A 19,881-nucleotide genomic window follows, 5' to 3' on the forward strand; every position below is an offset into this window, starting at 1 on the left:
TTAAAAGACAGGGAACAAAGGATGGGAATTAATGGTAAATTCTCAGAATGGAGAGGGGTAACTAGTGGTGTTCCTCAAAGGTCAGTCCTAGGACCAATCTATTCAATTTATTCAGAAATGATCTGGAGAAAGGGGTAAACAGTGAGGTGGCAAAGTTTGCAGATGGTACTAAACTGCTGAAAGATAGTTAAGACCAAAGCAGACTGTGAAGAACTTCAAAAAGATCTCACAAAACTAAGTGATTGAGCAACAAAATGGCAAATGAAATTTAATGTGGATAAATGTAAAGTAATGCACATTGGAAAAAATAACCCCAACTATACATACAATATGAAGGGGGCTAGTTTAGCTACGAGTCAAGAAAAAGATCTTGGAGTCATAGTGGACAGTTCTCTGAAGATGTCCATGCAATGTGCAGAGGTGGTCAAAAAAGCAAACAGGATGTTAGGAATCATTAAAAAGGGGAAAGAGAATAAGACTGAGAATATCTTATTGCCTTTATATAAATCCATGGTACGCCCACATTCAGGGGTGAAAGTAACTTACAGGACTTACCGGTACTGCCAGAGTCCTGAGGGCTGCATGGCCTCATCCGGAACAGGCGTGGCCTCATCCAGAACAGGCGTGGCCTCTCAAGATGTAAAGGCCCTGGGGCACCAGCTGTGGCTAGGAGACCCAGGGCCTTTAAATCAACCAGGTGCTCCTAGCGGAAGAGGTGGCTGGGAGCTCCCCGGGGCTCAGGGGCAAATTAAAGGGCCCGGGGCTCCAGCCACCAGGAGGAACCCTGAGCTTTTCAGGGCTGGGGCAGGGATTTAAAGGGCCCAGAGTTCCTGCCACTGAGGGGAGCCCCAGCCCTTTAAATCCTGGCCACAGCCCAGCCGCCAGAGCCACGATCAGAATTCAAAGGGCTCTGAGCTGCCCGCAGCCCCGGGGAGCTCTGATCCCTTTAAATCCCAGCCGCAACCGGGATTCAATGGACTCTGGGCTGCCCGCAGTGGTTGGCTGACAAAGAAGTAGGACTGAGTAGGCTTGTAGGCTCTAAAGTTTTACATTGTTTTATTTTTGAATGTATTTTTTGTACATCATTCTACATTTGTAAGTTCAACTTTCATGATAAAGAGATTGCACTACAGTACTTATATGAGGTGAACTGAAAAATACCATTTTTTGTTTTTTACAGTGCAAACATTTGTAATAAAAATAAATATAAAGTGAGCACTATCCACTTTGTATTCTGTGTTGTAATTGAAATTAACATATTTGAAAATGTTGTAAATATCCAAAAATATTTAAAATAAATGGTATTCGATTGTTAACAGTGCGATTAATAGTGATTAATTTTTTAAATTGCTTGATAACCCTAATATGTATAAGAATATACATATTCATGCTAAGGAAGTTGCTGTATAGATGAGTATATTTCTTTATAAACTTATCTGACCCAATTCAGCTGCTGAATCCTTCTGCTATTCCCTCTTGACAACAGCCTTTCTCCATATAGGGTTTGCCCACATTCCCATATTCTGGATATTATGCTATACTGTACTATAATTTCTGAGTCTGTTATTTCCCGCTGTATTATGACCGGAGGGAGCATTGTATACTCTGCTTTCCCACTCCTGATGTAGTGCACTAGCTGTATGTAGCTGTGGTCATATATAACGTTGCTCTTTAGTGGCTGAGCCACAAAGAGGCTATGGGACCTACCACTGCAATTTAACTAAGGGAGTGTTTCCTTAGCTCAATGTATGAAGGAACTGAGTTGTTTTCAAACCCTGAAGATCTAGCTCTCTGTGTGTGCATATATGATTTCTATAGTTTTTTTTTGTGAATTTTGCTGTATATATTTATTTGTTGATTACACTGAGATGATGCCCTTGTTAAGTATTACTGTTCTAGTTACTGGCCAAGACTTTATTCAGAGGTTCTCATACGATTTTCTGTTAGCACATTAGCCTGATAGATTTTAACTGTATCTTCCAGGGTTAACTGTGATCCTCCCTTATCTTTTTGCTGTTCATGCTATAGACCATGTGATCAAAGAGATTTTCATGATCACACCACTGCAGGGTTGATTTTTTTAAATCTCATGACTCTGACATAAGTATCAACTTTTTCTCCAGACTTCTGTATTTGGCAATAAACCATGTAGCACTCATAAAGTTCCTTTTGCCTCCAGAGACTAATGTGCATCTAGTTGTCTAGATTGCCTCAATTACCTTCCACAGAAAATACGTTTGAGTTTGCTATTTCAGCTGCTTGAGCACCAACTGTACTTATTACTAAGGCAACCCTTTATTCACCACATCTTTTTGCTCCCATGACTTTAGATGCAGCAAAAATGTCTGCTTAAATACCGTTGCTCTCCATGTTTCCTCTAATCTTCAGGGCTCCTGGGGACTTAAATCATATTCACTGTGTACTTCATTGATAGCTTTCTTTTATTTTCCTGGTCGGATGCCATTCCTCATGGGTTGCTTAATCTGCTGTGAATGAGCACCCAGCAGACACCCATATGCTGTAACAAACTAAGCCCTCGGGAAGAAGCAGGAGCTCTTTTTACTGAATGCCTTCTAACTTTTTGGCACTAAAGATAGCATTCTCCTCATCTCCCATCTTCCAAGGCCCCTATTTGCCCTATTCTCACTTCCCTCACACTCCCTACGCTGTTTCAGGTCTCACATCCCTTCTTCTTTTTCCAGGCTTCTCCCTGCTGGCAACCACACGTGGCTGTGCTGTGTTCAGATAACTGCTGCAGGAAGGAGAGAGACACATACAGGGACAAGCAGGAGAAGTTGTGATCAGCATTTAGAGGGGAGTCTTGGTACATCCCAGTTAGCGGCATACATGGCTGCCACAAGACAGACATGGTGAGTCCAGCACAACACCAATTGTTTAAATGCCCTTCTATCTGCATGCAGGTGAGAGGCCCAGAAAGTGTTTTTCTTAGAGAGTTTGCTTCCAACTCAGTGCTGCTCCTATATATTGTGTGTTGTATTATTTGTAGTGTGGATGAAATTACTAATGCAGACCTACAGCAATAAGAGCCATAACCTAAGTACAAATGTAAACACAAATTTACCTGGGCAGCATGGAGCAATTATCTCTTTGGTTTTCTACAAACTAAGATAGAAAATAAATTTGAAACTATAATTTCTAGCCTTGATGGATTGCTGTCTTAGTTATAACACAATTAAAGCAAAGTTTCCACTGTAATTATGAGCTGTATGTCATAACATTTTAATCTGTGTTTTAGTAGCCTTACTCATTTTACTATAATAAGCTTTGCATAGACCTATTTGCTGAATATCATGCACCCAGTATATCTCTGGAGTACTTCAGGGTGAATTTGACCTTGAGCCTCTGCAAAAATGTCAGCAGCTGAAAACAGCTTAAATGCTCAAGGAAAGAGTTACTAATTCTGTACAGTATCTACCTATCTTACAGTTTTCTAGAGTGCTCATCTCTGTAATATTGATGTGTAATAATTTGGGTCTGCATGATGAGGTCTACTGTGAATTCAGAGGAGTATTTTGCTCCTCTATTTTCCTGGATTCCAAAAGAATTTACCCCTTCTCTGATCCCATCTCTGCTTTTTGATTCCAGCTATGGCGTGAAAGATTTATCAAAACTGGTGTAACAGCACATTCTAAAAGCTGTCAGATTTTGGAGTAATCAAATCTCCTCTGGCAGCTCATTCCCGCAGCTGAGCAATCTTGAGTGGGAACACTTCATCTTCAATTCTTATATATTTGTGTGCTAATTCAACAGGTTACTTGAGATTGTGTATAACATTTAAGCATATTGGTATTCCCATTGTCCTGAGTGGGACTAGAACTGGGAGAACAACTGATTTTTTGGGAAACTGAGAAAATAAATTGATTTGATCTGAACTGAATCTGAAATATTTTAGAATTTTTGGCAAATTGAAAAAATCCATTTCAGATTGGACAAAATATTTTGTTTCTGGGCATTTTTAAAGGGCCAAATTAACAAAACAGCCTGAGTTGGTGGTGGTGCTTCCCCTCAATATCCTTTAGATACTCACCTGGAATATAGGAGACCCAGGTTCAAATCCCCATTCTTGAGCAGGTCTTCCCCATTTGCAGGTGAGTGGCCTAACCACTAAGCTAGTGGCTACTCTGTGGTAAGGTGGTTTGACTTTGTGTAATTAATTAAAGTTTCTGGGTTAGAGACTTGAACTCCACAGATATGGGCCCTAACAATCAGATTTTAGAGTCAGTCTTGCTCTGACCTCTTGGCTATTCAAGTATTTGATATAAAATGGAACAGTTTCAACAGCAGAGGGACCTGCCTCAGAAAATCCTGTAGCCTGACGCTTAGGGCACTCACGTGTGAGACTTCAGTTCAAGTCCTAGCTCCAGAGTGGGAATTTAAACCTGGATCTGCCACATCCTAGGTCACCCTAAGCATTGGGCTAAAGGTTGTAAGGGGGCTCCATGGCCATTTTGCTAAAATTATTAGGAGAATTTGTATTGAATTTATGAACAGTTACGAGTTGACTAAAGCTGCGTTTTTCAGCAAATAAACTATTTGTCCAAAAAACTTTGACCTTCTTTTATTGTGACTACTCTTATGCATGTGTTTAAGTACCTTGCTGAATTGGAGTTTTGATTCTGAGTTTTGGTGTCTGTCTTGTCCCAGAAAAGTGAGTCTGTCTTCTTGAGTCATGAATGGAAATGTGGTTGTTGATGTATCTGCTATGAGTAATATATCTGTTTAAGTGGTAGGTCTCACTAGGTATGTCTACACTGTGATAAAACCCCCATAGCATTGAGTCTCAGAGCCTGGGTCAGCTGACTTGGACTTGCGAGACTTGGGCTGCGGGGCTGTAAGGTGGCAGGGTATATATTCAGTCTTGGACCAGAGCCCTGAGAACCTCCCCCAATTGCGGGGTCTCACAGCCCAGGCTGCAGCCTGAGCTCAAATGTCTACACTGCAGTTTTATAGCTGACCCGGGCTCTGAGACTCGATACTATAGGTTGACCTGGGCCAGCCATGCCATGCCACAGGTCTTTTACTGCAGTGTAGACATACCCGCTGAGTACAGATCACAAGTTCTTGGAGTACCAGTACTATACATGTTCAGTGCCAGTGGTTAAGAACCACTGTACTATAGCTTGTCATGCTTTAAAGTTTTTTATAAATATGGTTTTCTCTGTAAGTCTATCTCCAGTTCAATCACATCTGTTGCACCACTTCTTTTTTAGTTTTTCATAAATTAATCAGAATAAAACATAAGGGACTAAACTTTTGACTTATATTACTTCCAGCAGCACTTTCACATTACTTCCACAGCAGCAGTTAATGAGCAAGGAGGACTCCTGATGGTTTCAGTGCCTTGAGCAAGGGCAGAACTAAGGTCATGTATTTACTGGGCAAGGATGGCTAAAATATCAAGGTTATTCATTATGTTCCTAATTAAGTTTTGTTAACAAATGGACTATATTTCCTTTAAATGACTTCAAGCTCCAGAAGCTTCAAAGAGGGTGTTAATTTGATATTTTGTACAGATGTGCACACATTTGTTTGATTAATTTTATCTTTTTTTCTATTCATGAACAGATTTTGAATTTTAGAAAATTTTATTTTAAATTAAATGAACAAAATTCAGCATATGGATTGCTCATTAATTGCATTCACCACATGTATTTGTTATTACCATTTCATGACTGGTCACCTTACTTTGCATGTTGTTTTCTGTTCCTTGATTGAATTAGTACTTGGATGAAAAAAAGGAGAGAGTGATCAAGCTTTTGAGCCTTTGATTGTCAGGGAGAGGGTGTGGAATTAGGAAAAGGTAAACTGGCATTTTTTTCCAGTAAAAAAGGAGAAAAAGTCACTATTTGCCAATATTACCACAGATATCACCTATTCTACATACAGAGGATAACTGTGGTAAAAGTTATCAAATGCTGAATTTTAATGGTGACCACTTCAGGAGAGTGAATGTACGAAGTGTCCTTAATAACTTTGGATTCTGGAATTTCTGTCCCACATATAGTTTTTATGTTTGTTACCATAAATTTTTATAAAGAAATCATTCAAGATTCAAAGACACATACAATTTACCCCAGAAAAAGTACTGTGTATATTTTTCCAGTGATTTTAAGTACTTCTGCTTTATGTATTTGTGCTTTTTGAAATACAAACTGTGTCTATGATGATGGACTGATTTAGGAATGGGCAAAGCTTATGGAACTTATGGTTCAAACCTTTTCCCCCTTAAAAGAATGGTATTTCACAATACAAGTGTGTTTTGAGAAGCTGCTTAGATTTTTTCATACACAAAGAGTGACTCCCTTTTGACTTTAGTCTTATTTTAAAGTAAGGGAAACAACTAATAGAGAGAACAAGGAAAATCTCAATCACAGAGCATAGTGTGTGCTTTCCTGTAACATGTTGCATCTTGAACCCTGCCTCAGGAATGGCAGATGCATCTGGAGATAGGTAGACTCCTTAGCAATTTGAAGGGGGCAGTGCAAAAAAAAAATCACTTTATATATACTAGTTAGTGCCACCAAAAAACTCAAGGTGGAAAAAATACACAAGCCTTTTCCTGGTTCCCCTCAGTAAAGGGATGACAATCCTTATTCATTCAGGAGGAGGAACATGAAGATAGGGACATAGAATCATAGATTATTAGGGTGGGAAGGAACCTCAGGAGATCATCTAGTCCAACCCCCTGCTCAAAGCAGGGCCAGTCCCCAAAGGGCCCCCTCAAGGACTGAACTCACAACCCTGGGTTTAGCAGGCCAATGCTCAAACCACTGAGCTATCCCTCTCCCCTCCCCAACCAAAAATAAAATAATTGGAGATATACCTATCTCCTAGAACTGGAAGGAATCTTGAAAGGTCATCAAGTCCAGCCCCTTGCTTTCACTAAGCAGGACTAACCATCTGGCCCTCTTCCTTCAAGTGTCCTCCCCTCCAAAAAATCCTCATCTATTAAGTTTATAACTTCACATAATTCAAAGTTCATACCAGTTTCAGGAAAACAATTAAAATCTCCTTGAGCTGTACAGAAATTGCACATTTATTATCTTTGCTCCAATCCCCATGTTTTATAAAGTGGATTATTCATTCTGTGCAAACCAACACAGAATACCAATTTAATATCATTTTTCTCCTTCCTAGTAGAAATGATCTAAAAAAAAAAATCTAGATTGACTGCTTCAAATTCTTTTTTACCCAAGGACTATTGGTTCTTGAGATGGGTGCTTCTACAAGTTACTATAAATTGAAACATTCAAGAGGTTTACACTTGCTAAGTAACACTTCATTTGTGGTTTACTGGAAGTGAATTTTTTGTCAACATGTCTGTACATAAGAAATGGACATCACAGCTAAATCAGTTATTGGTGGGGAAACAGAGGCTGACTCTTTATCAGCTTCTGATATTGATAATTGAGATGACTCTTGCTTGGAAAGGTTCTGACTTGGGCGTTGCGTCCACGCATTCCAGATCTGAAACTTCTACAATATCAGCAGATTAATCCAGGGAAAGTACTGTAGCATCTCCTGGTGATCAACATGTGTCTGCCACACAATACTAACTTGTGTATCCACTTTGTATAATACTGGATCTATCTTGGCTTTGGCTACAGATAGAAACAATGTAAACCTTGTCAAGTATTGGAGGGGTAGCCATGTTAGTCTGGATCTGTAAAAAGCGACAAAGAGTCCTGTGGTACCTTATAGACTAACAAAAGTATTGTAGCATAAGCTTTTGTGAGTGAATACCCACTTCATCAGATGCTTCTGAAGAAGTGGGTATTCAACCATGAAAGCTTATGCTACAATACTTCTGTTTATTGTGAAAGACACAGGCTAATAGGGTACAGGAGTTTGGTAGAGGGCAAATATACTGGTCACTGGGTGAGTAGTTTTCTGTTCCCTGAGTGACCAGAGCAGGGGCTGCACTAGAGTAATCACGAACCTGCTAGAACCAATTAAGGCAGACAGGCTGATTAGAACACCTGCAGCCAATCAAGGCAGGCTAATCAGGGCACCTGGGTTTAAAAAGGAGCTCACTCCAGTCAGGGAGGGGAGATCCAGGGGAGAGGAAGTGTGTGTGAGGAGCTGGGAGCAAGAGGCGCAAGGAGCTCAGAGTGAGAGGGTGTGCTGCTGGAGGACTAAGGAGAACAAGCGTTATCAGACACCAGGAGGAAGGTCCTGTGGTGAGGATAAAGAAGGTGTTTGGAGGAGGCCATGGGGAAGTAGCTCAGGGAGGTGTAGCTGTCATGCAGCTGTTACAGGAGGCAGTATAGACAGCTGCAATCCACAGGGCCCTGGGCTGGAACCCAGAGTAGAGGGCGGGCCTGGGTTCCCCCCAAACCTCCCAACTCCTGATCAGATAAAGGAGAAGTTGACCCAGACTGTGGGGAAGATCACTGAGGTGAGAAAATCTGCCAGATAAGCACAGGACCCACCAAGGTAGAGGAGGAACTTTGTCACAATTGGTGTCAGTGGTGGGATTTGGTGTGCACTGCACAGCGAAAGAAGGAGGGTGATTTAAAAAAGAAAAGAAAAAAGGAGAGGTTTTTTTTTTTTCCCCACCACGATGGACGACTTAGTGCGGGCATTGATACAAGCTACGGTGGCCCAGCAGGAGGCTACCCGTGTCCAGGCAGCCGCCCAACAGGAGGCAGTCTGGCTGCAGCAAGAGACTAATCACCTGCTGATGGACCAGGCTTCTCAAGACCAAGCTATGTTGCGGGAACTGGTAAACCAGGTAAAGATCCTTACAGAGCTGAACCGCGGCCATGATCGGACGCAGATCATATAGGCCAGCCATTGGCTGCAGAAAATGACACAGGAGGATGATGTAGAGGCATACCTTTTGGCTTTTGAGAGGACAGCCCTACGGGAGGCCTGGCCTCTAGATCAGTGGTCTGATATCCTTGCCCCATTCCTGTGTGGGGAGGCCCAGAAGGCCTACTATGATCTGCCTTAAGAGGTTGCAGCAGACTACCCCCAGCTGAAAGCAGAAATCCTGTCCAGATCTGGGGTAACAACTGCAGTGCAGGCCCAGCGGTATCACAAATGGAAGTACCAGGAAAACAAAACCCCGCCGTCCCAATTGTATGACCTCATCCATCTCGCACGAAAGTGGTTGCGAATGGAATCCCGGAGTCTGGAAGAGATACTAGAGGTTCTGGTCATCAACCGATACATGAGGGGGCTACTGTCACAAACAGATAGTTAAGGGTTAATGTCTCTTTTACCTGTAAAGGGTTAACAAACAGGGAACCAAACACCCACCAAGGGACCAATCAGGAGACAAGATACTTTCAAATCTCGGTGGAGGGAAGCCTTTGTTGGTGTTTTGGGGGTTTTGCTTTGTTCTCTCTGGGTCCTGGAAGGGACTAGATGGGCAACCAGTTTTCTTGCCAATCTCCCTGCTACAGTCTTTTATAGTGAGTAATTTAGTAAGAAAGGCGGTTATAGTGTTTTGATTGTTTCTGTATTTGCAAATGTGTAGTTTGCTGGAAGTATTTTAAATTGTATTTTGCTGGGGGGAGGCTTTTTTCTAGTGTCTATAAGCTGACAGACCCTGTAACTTTTTACCATCTAAATTGCAGAGATAAACTTTTACCTTTTTTCTTTTTATTAAAAGCTTTGCTTTAAGACCTGTCTGATTTTTTTCTCCTAGTTAAGGCTCAAAGGAACCGAGTCTGTACACACTGGGAATTGGTGGGGAGAAGGGAAAGAGAGCAGGGGGAAGAAGGGAAAAGTGAATTTCCTCTTTGTTTTAAATTCATGGAGTTTGAATCTGGATTGCCTCTGGGTGAAGGGAAAAGAGGAGGGGGAAGGTATCATTCTTCTCTGTGTGGTGATTCAAGGAGTTTGAATCATGGTGATCTCCTAGTGTACCCAGGGCGGAAAGGAGCTGGGAGGAAGAAAGGAGGGGGAAGGGAAATGGTTTATTCCCCTTTGTTGTGAGACTCAAGGAATTTGGGTCTTGGGGTCCCCAGGGAAGGTTTTGGGGGAGACCAGAGTTTATCAGGCACTCTACTCAAAGTCCTGATTGGTGGCAGCACTACAGGATCTAAGCTGGAAATTAAGCTTAGGGGAATTCATGCTAGTATCCATATTTTGGATGCTAAGGTTCAGAATTGGGAATTATATTATGACAGCTACCGCCAGACCTTTGTGCTTGAGTAAGCCAGAATGAACCCTCCACCTATGATGAGGTTGTCGCACTGGTAGAGAGGCAAAGGACAGCGAGGGAGCTGACCCTACCAGTTAAGGAAGAGCCACCCTGGATTAAACTAGCAGCACCAAGCCTTAGAGCTCGGGTCACTGGGCAACCAGGAGATCACAGGTGGAAAAAGAGAGGGGCTGAAGGCCCACCAGAAGCCACAAAGAGTCAGAGCATTGAGGGAGAAGAGGATCGTGATATTAAGACTGTCCAAAGCAAGAGACTGGGGAATGCCTAAGGCCCCTTACAGATGTTATGCCTGCGGGGAGTGGGGACATATAGCTGCACAGTGTCCCAATGCTGAGGAGCCTATGCAGTGTAACCTGCGGAACTGGGCAGACCCATGCTCCCTAATCCACCTTGTGGGGGTCTCACTAACACCAAATATGTACACCAGACCAGTAAAGCTAAATGGGGTAGAGACCACAGCACTGGTTGATTTGGGGAGTGCTATCACGCTTGTCTCGGGGAAGCTCATGAAGTGTAGTCAGCTGCTGCGGGCCAAGTGTATGGGGATAACAGGCATCCATGAGACAGTTGGTTATTACCCCACTATCCCAGTAAAAATTGAGATTCAGGGGAACACTACTGAGACAGCAGCAGGTGTAGTCCCTAAACTCCCATACCTGGTGCTCATAGGGAGGGACTTCCCAGGGTTTGGAGACTTACTTCCAATAGGAGGATTGGAGAAAAAGGGGAACCCTGAAGTTAGTGAGGCATCCACAGTAGACTGTCAACCCCAGTCTTCTCTGAAATATCCTCAGATTTATTTTTCCATTCCCAGACAGGGTAGAAAGTCAAAAAGGGAAGGGAGGGCAGCTAAGGCCTTGGGAACCCGAATACTGACCGAAAGCCAGAAGGTCGCTCTCGTAGGTAGGCAGACCCGAGCAGCTGAAAAAGGAGGCCACCCAGGAGGGAGAAGCACTCGAGTCTAACCCCCACCCTAACACTTCTGAAAGAGTAGAGGCAACAGAGACTGGGCCCCTAGATCTTGGGCAGATTAGCCCCGGAAGAGGAAATTTTGGATGGGACCAGGCTGAAGACCTAGGTACGACAACATTAGAAAGGATGTGACTGAAATAGATAGGGTCCCCGTGGAAGGGAAAACCCAGGGACCAGGACCCTATTTAATAATGAAGAAGAATCTCTTATACCGGGTTGCACCAGTACAGAGGCAGAAGGCACAGCAGATCCTAGTACCTCAAAAACACTGGAACGCTGTATTAAGTCTTGCTCATAGTCATCTTTTTTGGGGGCACTTGGGGGTAGAGAAGACCCTGGCACGAGTCCTACGATGGTTCTTCTGTCCCGGAGTACACGAAGAAGTGCGGAGGTACAGTGCATCCTGCCCGGAGTGTCAGCTGCAAAGTCCCCGTCCCCACCTGAGGGCATCTTTAGTACCCCTTCCCATCATAGAGGACCCCTTTGAGCGAATAGCCATGGACCTAGTGGGACCCGTGGAGAAGACAGCTCGGGACCACCAATATATACTTGTTGTTTTGGACTATGCTACTCGCTACCCAGAAACTGTCCCCCTGCGGAACACAGCCTTTAAAACAATAGCCAAAGAGCTGGTGGGGATCTTTGGCAGAGTGGGGCTACCAAAGGAGATATTAACGGACCAAGGAACTCCATTTATGTCAAAGCTAATTAAGGACCTCTGTATACTGCTCCATATACATACCCTGAGAACGTCAGTCTAACATCCGCAGACTGATGGGTTGGTAGAAAGGTTTAACCGAACCCTCAAGGCTATGATAAAGAAGGTGGTAAGTCGGGACGGGAAGGATTGGGACACCCTACTGCCCTACCTTAAGTTCACTATCCGGGAGGTACCTCGGGCCTCGAGTGGGTTTCCCCATTCGAGTTATTTTACAGGCGTCACCCCCATGGCATACTAGATATTGCCAAAGAGATATGGGAAGAGGAACCCAATGACAGTAGAAATATAATAGAACATGTAATACAGATGCGCGACAGGATAGCCTGGGTAACCCCTATTGTATGGGAACATTTGGAAAAGGCCCAGGAGGCCCAGAGAACCCATTATAATCTCCAGGCAAAAGTCTGACAGTTCCAACCAGGGGATCGGGTGATGGTGTTGGTACCCACAGCAGAAAGCAAACTTCTGGCCCAATGGCAGGGACCCTGTGAGGTGGTTGAACCCGTGGGGGAAGTAACCTACAAGGTGCAGCAGCCAGGATGCTGAAAACAAGAACAGATTTATCACATCAACCTTCTGAAACCCGGGCATGCACAAGAGGCATGCATAACTGTCCAAAAAGACCTAATCCAGGAAAACAAGCCTTCCAAATGGGTGAGAGTGTCTCCCAATTTAACAACAGACCAGAAGAATGAGGTGTCTGAAATGATCTTCTGAAACCAAGATGTGTGCTCGACAAAACCAGGTCGAACAACCGAGTCATATCACCTCATCGTCACAAACCCTGGGGCCAGAATAACAATGAGGCCCTATTGGGTGTCAGCGGTCAAAAGGGAGGAAATAAAAGCAGAAGAGAAAAAAATGCTGGAGTCAGGGATCATCCCAATCATGCTGGTGCCCAAACCTGATGGCACCACAAGGTTTTGCAACGACTTTCGGCAACTAAACGAAGTATCCCAGTTCGATGCATACCCCATACCTCGCATAGATGAGCTAGTGGACCATATGGGAAATGCCCGGTAGTTGACTACCCTAGACTTGACAAAGGGGTGCTGGCAGATTCCCCTTGCAGAAGATGCAAAGGAAAAGACTGCATTCTCTGCACCAGAGGGTCTTTTTCAATATACTGTCCTCCCTTTCGGGCTACATGGGGCCCCAGCTACTTTCCAGAATCTCATCAACAAGCTATTACACCCGTATAACAGTTATACTGCTGCCTACTTGGACGATGTGGTCATTCATACCCCAGACTGGGAAACCCACCTAGAGAAGGTGGAGACAGTCCTTGATACCTTCAGGCGAGCTGGCCTTACAGCAAACCTTGCTAAGTGCGCTGTAGGGTTTACAGAGGCCAAATATCTTGGCTACATTGTGGGAAAAGGTCTGGTAAAACCCCAAGTGAACAAGTTGGAGGCCATCCAAAACTGGCCCCAATCACGTCGCAAGAAACAAGTCCGGGCATTCCTAGGTGTAGTGGGCTATTACCGATGATTTATCACTCACTTTGCCACAAGGGCAAGCCCCCTGATAGACCTAGTGAAAGCCTGTGGACCTGATCTGGTGAGATGGTCTGATGCAGCAGAGGAAGCATTCATAGACTTACAGACTGCCCTCTGCAGTAATCCCATACTGATAGCCCCTGATTTCAGCAAGGAATTTATCCTGCAGACAGATGCATCAGAAGTAGGGTTGGGGGCCATTCTACCATAGATGGTCGGGGAGGAGGAACACCCAATTCTCTACCTCAGTAGGAAACTCCTTCCGAGGGAACAAAAATATGCAGTGGTGGAGAGAGAGTGCCTCACCGTAAAATGGGCCATGGAAGCATTGCACTGCTACTTGCTTGGGTTCAGATTTGTCCTCGTGACCGACCATGCCTCTCTTCAGTGGATGCAGCGGAACAAGGAGAAGAACACAAGGGTGACCATGTGGTTCTTATCCCTCCAACCTTTCCAGCTCAATGTGTGCAACACAGGGCAGGGAGCTGTCACGGTAATGCCGATGGCTTGTCACGCATGCACTGTCTGGCATCCCAAGCTGCCCAACCCCTTGGTGTTGAGCAGGGGGGAGGGATATGTGACAGACCCAGGCCAGTGGGGTACAGGAATCTGGTAGAGGGCAAATATACTGGTCACTGGGTAAGTAGTTTTCTGTTCCCTGAGTGACCAGAGCAGAGGCTGCACTAGAGTAATCAGGAACCTGCTAGAACCAATTAAGGCAGACAGGCTGATTAGAAACACCTGCAGCCAATCAAGACAGGCTAATCAGGGCACCTGGGTTTAAAAAGGAGCTCATTCCAGTCGGGGGGAGGGAAGCCAGAGGAGTTGTAGCTGTCATGCAGCTGTTACAGGAGGCAGTATAGACAGCTGCAATCCATAGGGCCCTGGACTGGAACCCGGAGTAGAGGGCAGGCCCGGGTTCCCCCCAAACCTCCCAACTACTGATCAGACACAGGAGAAGTTGACCCAGACTGTGGGGAAGATCACTGAGGTGAGCAAATCTGACAAATAAGCAGAGGACCCACCAAGGTAGAGGAGGAACTTTGTCACAATTGCTGTCAGAGTGGGATTTGGTGTGCACATAATTTAAACTTTGCTTTAAAATGATTCAGACAACAAGCACTAGTCTGTTTAAAACCCCCTGCTTTGAACTAATACCTTTGTGACATTTCAGGGTATAATCAAAACTAATGAGCAGCTGTTTCAACCCTGCCCTGCAACCTTGGGTGCCTTACAATGCCTTCTGAAGTATCACCCACCTGTGTCGCTCAAAAGCAGTGTTCCAGCATGCAAGCCACACCCTGAGTGTCTATGTGTAACTGCAGCCTGCCTGCCGCACTTGGGTTACACTCTGGCTCTCACTAGCCTTGGTTATACTGCAGGTAGGGTGACCACCCATCCCGAATTAGGCAGAAGAGGCACTAAATGCAGAGTTCAAGTCCTGGTCCCAGGCTGAATAACTCTGGGACAGCATTTGTCCTGGATGCCCTTTGGCTCTGCTATGTGCCTGTGCAAGGCTCAGGGGCAGTGCCAGCCTCTTCCCGAGGAGGGAGGGAAGGCTTAAGTGAGCCTCAGACCTCCCTTCACCATGAGGTTCCCCCCTACTCCATCTGGTTGGTGTGCCCAAGGGGCAGGGACATGGGCTGGGAGCTGCTCTCGGGCATCCCAGCCCCCTGCTCAGAGCAGGTGAAGGGTCCAGGGCTCCCCAGAGTGGCCTGGTCTGTCTAGATGGTTCTTATCATGGACCATCTCTGACTTCTGGCTTGGCCAGGGGCAAGGCCTCAGGGGGAAGAAGAGGAGAGGGAGTGAGGCCTCAAGGAAAAGGAGGAGGAGGAGGGGCAGGGCCATGGAAGTTGGTGGGGATCCTGCATATTTTCCTCTTTTGCCTTTTGAAAAGGTGGTCACCCTAACGGCAGGGTGATCCTCATACACCCCCTGGCCCAGATTTTCTCCCAGAAATGTATGTCCTGTACTGCCCTGCCCTCTCCTGGACAGTATCAGGGAACATCCTTCCACACAGATTCTTTGTCTCCTAGTTCACAGCTGGCAATGTTTTTCAAGAGAGGAACTGAAACTATAAAAAGGACGGACGTACACCCCAAGGCATGTGTTTGAACTTTCTTTGTTTTCCTTCCTGCTTGATGAACCTGTTTACTGCTTACATGAAAATTAAGCAGAACACACTTTCCTTTGTTTAGGACAGACATGTTTGCTGTGGGGGGTGGGGGTGGGGGTGGGGGTGGGGTTGGAACATGTGGTAATAACACCATACAGGGAAATCTTATAATGCTACACATAATGTTGCTACACATTTTTTCAGGATGATACTGACCAGCCAATTTTCAAATAATACCTTACAAGACATGCCTTATACAAAATTACAATAGTGTGCAGGGTGTGGAAACAGAGGTACATTCTATCACAACCTTCCATCATTCTACCACTGGCTGCTGTTCTTGTACCATTCTTGTCATTCTTCATAGTTCCAATAAATTAGAACTATTGTTGAATTGATAAAACTGCTGGCAACTTTTTTGTACTAGTGTGAACTGTACTTTGGAATAATGAGGTTAGCTAGGTGTCTATGATCAGGTCTTCTCTGAGAAGAAATTGTAAGTACTTTTTCATTTTAAAAAATCTGTTGGTTAAATCATTGAGACTTGATGGTATGGTGCTAACATTAAGACTTGCACCATTCACCTTCATCCAAATTTCAGATATGTGAGATACAAAGTGAAGCTCATTGACACTTCCTAGCTGTTTGAGGAAACTATGACAGTTAAACATTTCAGTAGCTTTGATTTCTTTGTTCACATATTTTAAAATCCCTCTGATTCAAACATCAATGAAGTTTGGTGAAAGCTGAGTCTGTATCTGAACTTTGTTTGGGATTTGTTACACCAAAATGAGCAAGCTTGTTGAATGGAAATTAAAAGGTACAGTTACAAAAGTGAAATGCTGGCAACCTGCATGGAAACTTAAAAAACACCATACTAGAGACTCAAATTAAATATATACCTCAAATTAAAAAATATCGTGAGGACCAAAAAAATGCCACCATAGCTGAACAACAAAGTAAAAGAAGAGGTTAGAGGCAAAAGGCATTCTTAAAAAATTGGAAATAAGAGGAAAATAGAGAAATGCAGAGGAAAACAGAAATTAGCATAAGCTCTGGCAAGTCACATATAAAAATATAATTAGGAGGGCAAAAAAAATTTTTTTTTTAAAAGCAACTATAGAGACTCAAAAACTAACAAGAAAAACTTTTTAAAGTACATCAGAAGCAGGAAGCCTACCAATCAGTGGGGCCACTGGATGATCAAGGTGTTAAAGGAACACTCAAGGAAGATAAGGCCATTGCAGAGAAGCTAAATGAATTCTTTGCGTTAGTCCTCGCTACAGAGCATGTGAAGATTTCCACACCTGAGCCATTCTTTTTGCATGACAAATATGAGGAACTGTTCCAGATTGAAGTGTTAGTAGAGAAGGTGCTGGAACAAATTGATAAATTAAACAGAAATATATCACCAGGACCAGACGGTATTCACCCAAGAGTTCTGAAGGAACTTGCATATGAAATTGCAGAACTATTAACTGTGGTATATAACTGATCACTTAAATCAGCTTCTGTACCAGGTGAGGATAGCTAATGTAAAACCAATTTTTTTAAAGGCTTCAGAGACAATCCTATCAATTACAAGCCAGTAAACCTAATTTCACTACCAGGCTAATTGGCTGAAACTATAATAAAGAACAGAATTATCAGAAATATAGATGAACATAACTGAGGAAGAGTCAACATGGCATTTGTAAAAGGAAATCATGCCTCACCAATCTTAGAATTCTTTGAGGGGGTCAACAAACATGTGGACAAGGGTGTTCCAGTGGATCTAGTGTACTTAGATTTTCAGAAAGCCTTTAACAAGGTCCCTCACCAAAGATTCTTAAGCAAAATAAGCTGTCATGAGATAAGAGAGAAGGTCCTCATACGGATCGGTAACTGGTTAAAAGAGAGGAAACAAAGAGTAGGAACAAATGGTCTCTTTTCAGAATGCAGAGTAATGTCCCCCAGGGATGCATATAGGGACCAGAGCTGTTCAACATATTCATAAATGATCTGGGAAAAGGGGTAAACAGTGAGGTGGCAAAATTTGCAGATGATACAAAACTACTTAAAATAGTTAAATCCAAAGCACACTTTGAAGAGTTACAAAGGGATCTCACAAAACTAGGTGAGTGGGCAACAAAATGGCAGATGAAATTCAATGTTGATAAATGAAATGTAATGCACTTTGGAAAACATAATCCCAACTAGACGTACAACATAATGGGATCTAAATTACCTCTCAAGAAAGAGATCTTGGAGTCACTGTGGATAATTCTCTGAAAATATCCACTTAATGTGCAACACTAGTCACAAAAGCTAACAAAATGTTAGGAACCATTAGGAAAGAGAGAGATAATAAGACAGTAGATATCATAATGCCACTATATAAAGCGATAGTATGCCTGCACCTCGAATATTGTGTTCAGTTCTGGTCACCCCAATTAAAATATATATATTAGAATTGGAAAAGGTACAGGGAAGATTGACAAAAATGATTAGGGGTATGGAGCAGTATTCAGATGTGGAGAGAGTAAAAAGACTGGGATTTTTGACCTTGGGAAAGAGACAACTAGTAGCAGATATGATAGTGGAGAAAGAGGAGATAGTGGAGAAAGTGAGTAAAGAAGTGTTATTTACTCCTTCACATAATACAAGAAGCAGGGATCACCCAATGAAATTAATAAGCAGCAGGTTTTAAAACAAAATCACGTAAACAAAAAGTCAACTAAATGTTCACACAACACAAAATGAACCTTTGGGACTCCTAGCCAGGGATGTTGTGAAGGCCAAAACTATAACTGGGTTCAAAAAAGAATTAGATAAGTTCACGGAGGATAGGTCCATCAATGAGTATTAGCCAAGATGGTCAGTGGTGGTCTGGGTGTGCCTAGCCTTTGACTGCCACAAACGAGGAGTGGATAATAGGGGATGGATCACACATTCTTTACCCTGTTCTGTGCATTCCCTCTGAAGCATCTTGAATTAGCCACTGTCTGAAGACAGGATACTGGGGTAGATGGACCTTTGGTCTGATGCAGTATATCCATTTTTATGTTCTTGTGCATATCAGGTGCCCTTATTCTCTTGGATGTTCAAAAATATTAAGTATCAGGGGTAGCTGTGTAACCACAACCCCCCCCCCCAAGGAGCCAGGTGGCGCCTTAAAGACTACCAGATTTATTTGGGCATAAGCTTTCATGGGTAAAAAAACCTCACTTCTTCAGATGCATGGAGTTAACTCCCTTCTCTTCATGTGTCATTATATAATGCCTGCATCTGTAATTTTCACTCCATGCATCTGAAGAAGTGAGTTTTTTTACCCATGAAAGCTTATGCCCAAATAAATCTGTTAGTCTTTAAGGTGCCACTGGACTCCTTGTTATTTTTTTCAAAAATATAAAATCCATCAATGTACGGAATGATTTGAGTCCAGCTGGTAACTGGATGCAAGAAACATCCACTGCTGAATTGCTAGTATGAATCTAGTCATGATAGTTAGGGACTACAAGCTGAAACCTATATAAAATAAATTGATCATTTATACTTTACAGTGGACAGGTGTCCAGATCACTAAAGAGCACTGAAAATCCTTGTGGGAAGTCTTAAAAGAGAGATCATGGACTGCATATCTTAGCAATGGTCCTTCCTGTGCAGTTGAGGCACCTTGACATAGTTTGTACTGTGCAAAGTCTGTGTTGTAGGTAAACAGAGGACTTCAGCTTCCAATGTGATCCATTTATCACCCTTCAGAACACTACATTGTCATAAAAAGTAGCAGGTGCTGCTGAGCAAGAACAATAAAAGAAGATGAATGGAAAGCTTTGTTAGGATGGTTAAAAACCTACAAAAAATAATTGGCACTACATTTACAGAAGGTAAAAAGGAATGAGGAAAATAAGCCAGACACCAGAATGAAGCATAATTGTAAAGGGAAATGAGAACACTAAATTCAAGAGGTGATAATAGTTTGCAATTTAAAAAAGAAAAGAAAATGAATGGAAATAAATGTGCAATCAGCAGAGGAAAAAAAAGAGAATCAGAATCTGTGCATCTATAATCAGCAAGTTTTTAGGATTTTGACTATAATAATACTTGGACTTATACATTGGGGTTTGAGCCTCTGCTTTTTTGAACATTCTAAGATGTGTTTCGAGTCTGTCAGCAAGTCATCTGCTGTATCTGATTTTTCTTATGGAAATACATTCCTTCAGGAAGAATGGAGTTAAGATTTACACAGAGATCATTAGAAATTCACATTGATATTTGGAAAATTGGGGAGATTTATATGGAGGCCATCTGCTTATAAATCAGGGATGGTCAAACTTACTAGCCTTCCGAGCCACATATGACAATCTTCAGAAGTTTGAGAGCTAGCGCACATCTGCCA

General features: G+C 43.1%; 1 long non-coding RNA gene across 1 annotated transcript; it reads left to right on the forward strand.

The window, feature by feature from the left end:
* The first annotated feature begins 257 nt into the window (after positions 1-257).
* Positions 258-17,751, forward strand: LOC115649510. The gene is made up of 3 exons (XR_003999841.1): positions 258-355; positions 10,633-10,641; positions 17,739-17,751. It is a non-coding gene; the product is annotated as an uncharacterized LOC115649510 (long non-coding RNA).
* Positions 17,752-19,881: the final 2,130 nt, after the last annotated feature.

The sequence above is a fragment of the Gopherus evgoodei genome, chromosome 3 (assembly GCF_007399415.2).
Source record: "Gopherus evgoodei ecotype Sinaloan lineage chromosome 3, rGopEvg1_v1.p, whole genome shotgun sequence".
Lineage (NCBI taxonomy): Eukaryota > Metazoa > Chordata > Testudines > Testudinidae > Gopherus > Gopherus evgoodei.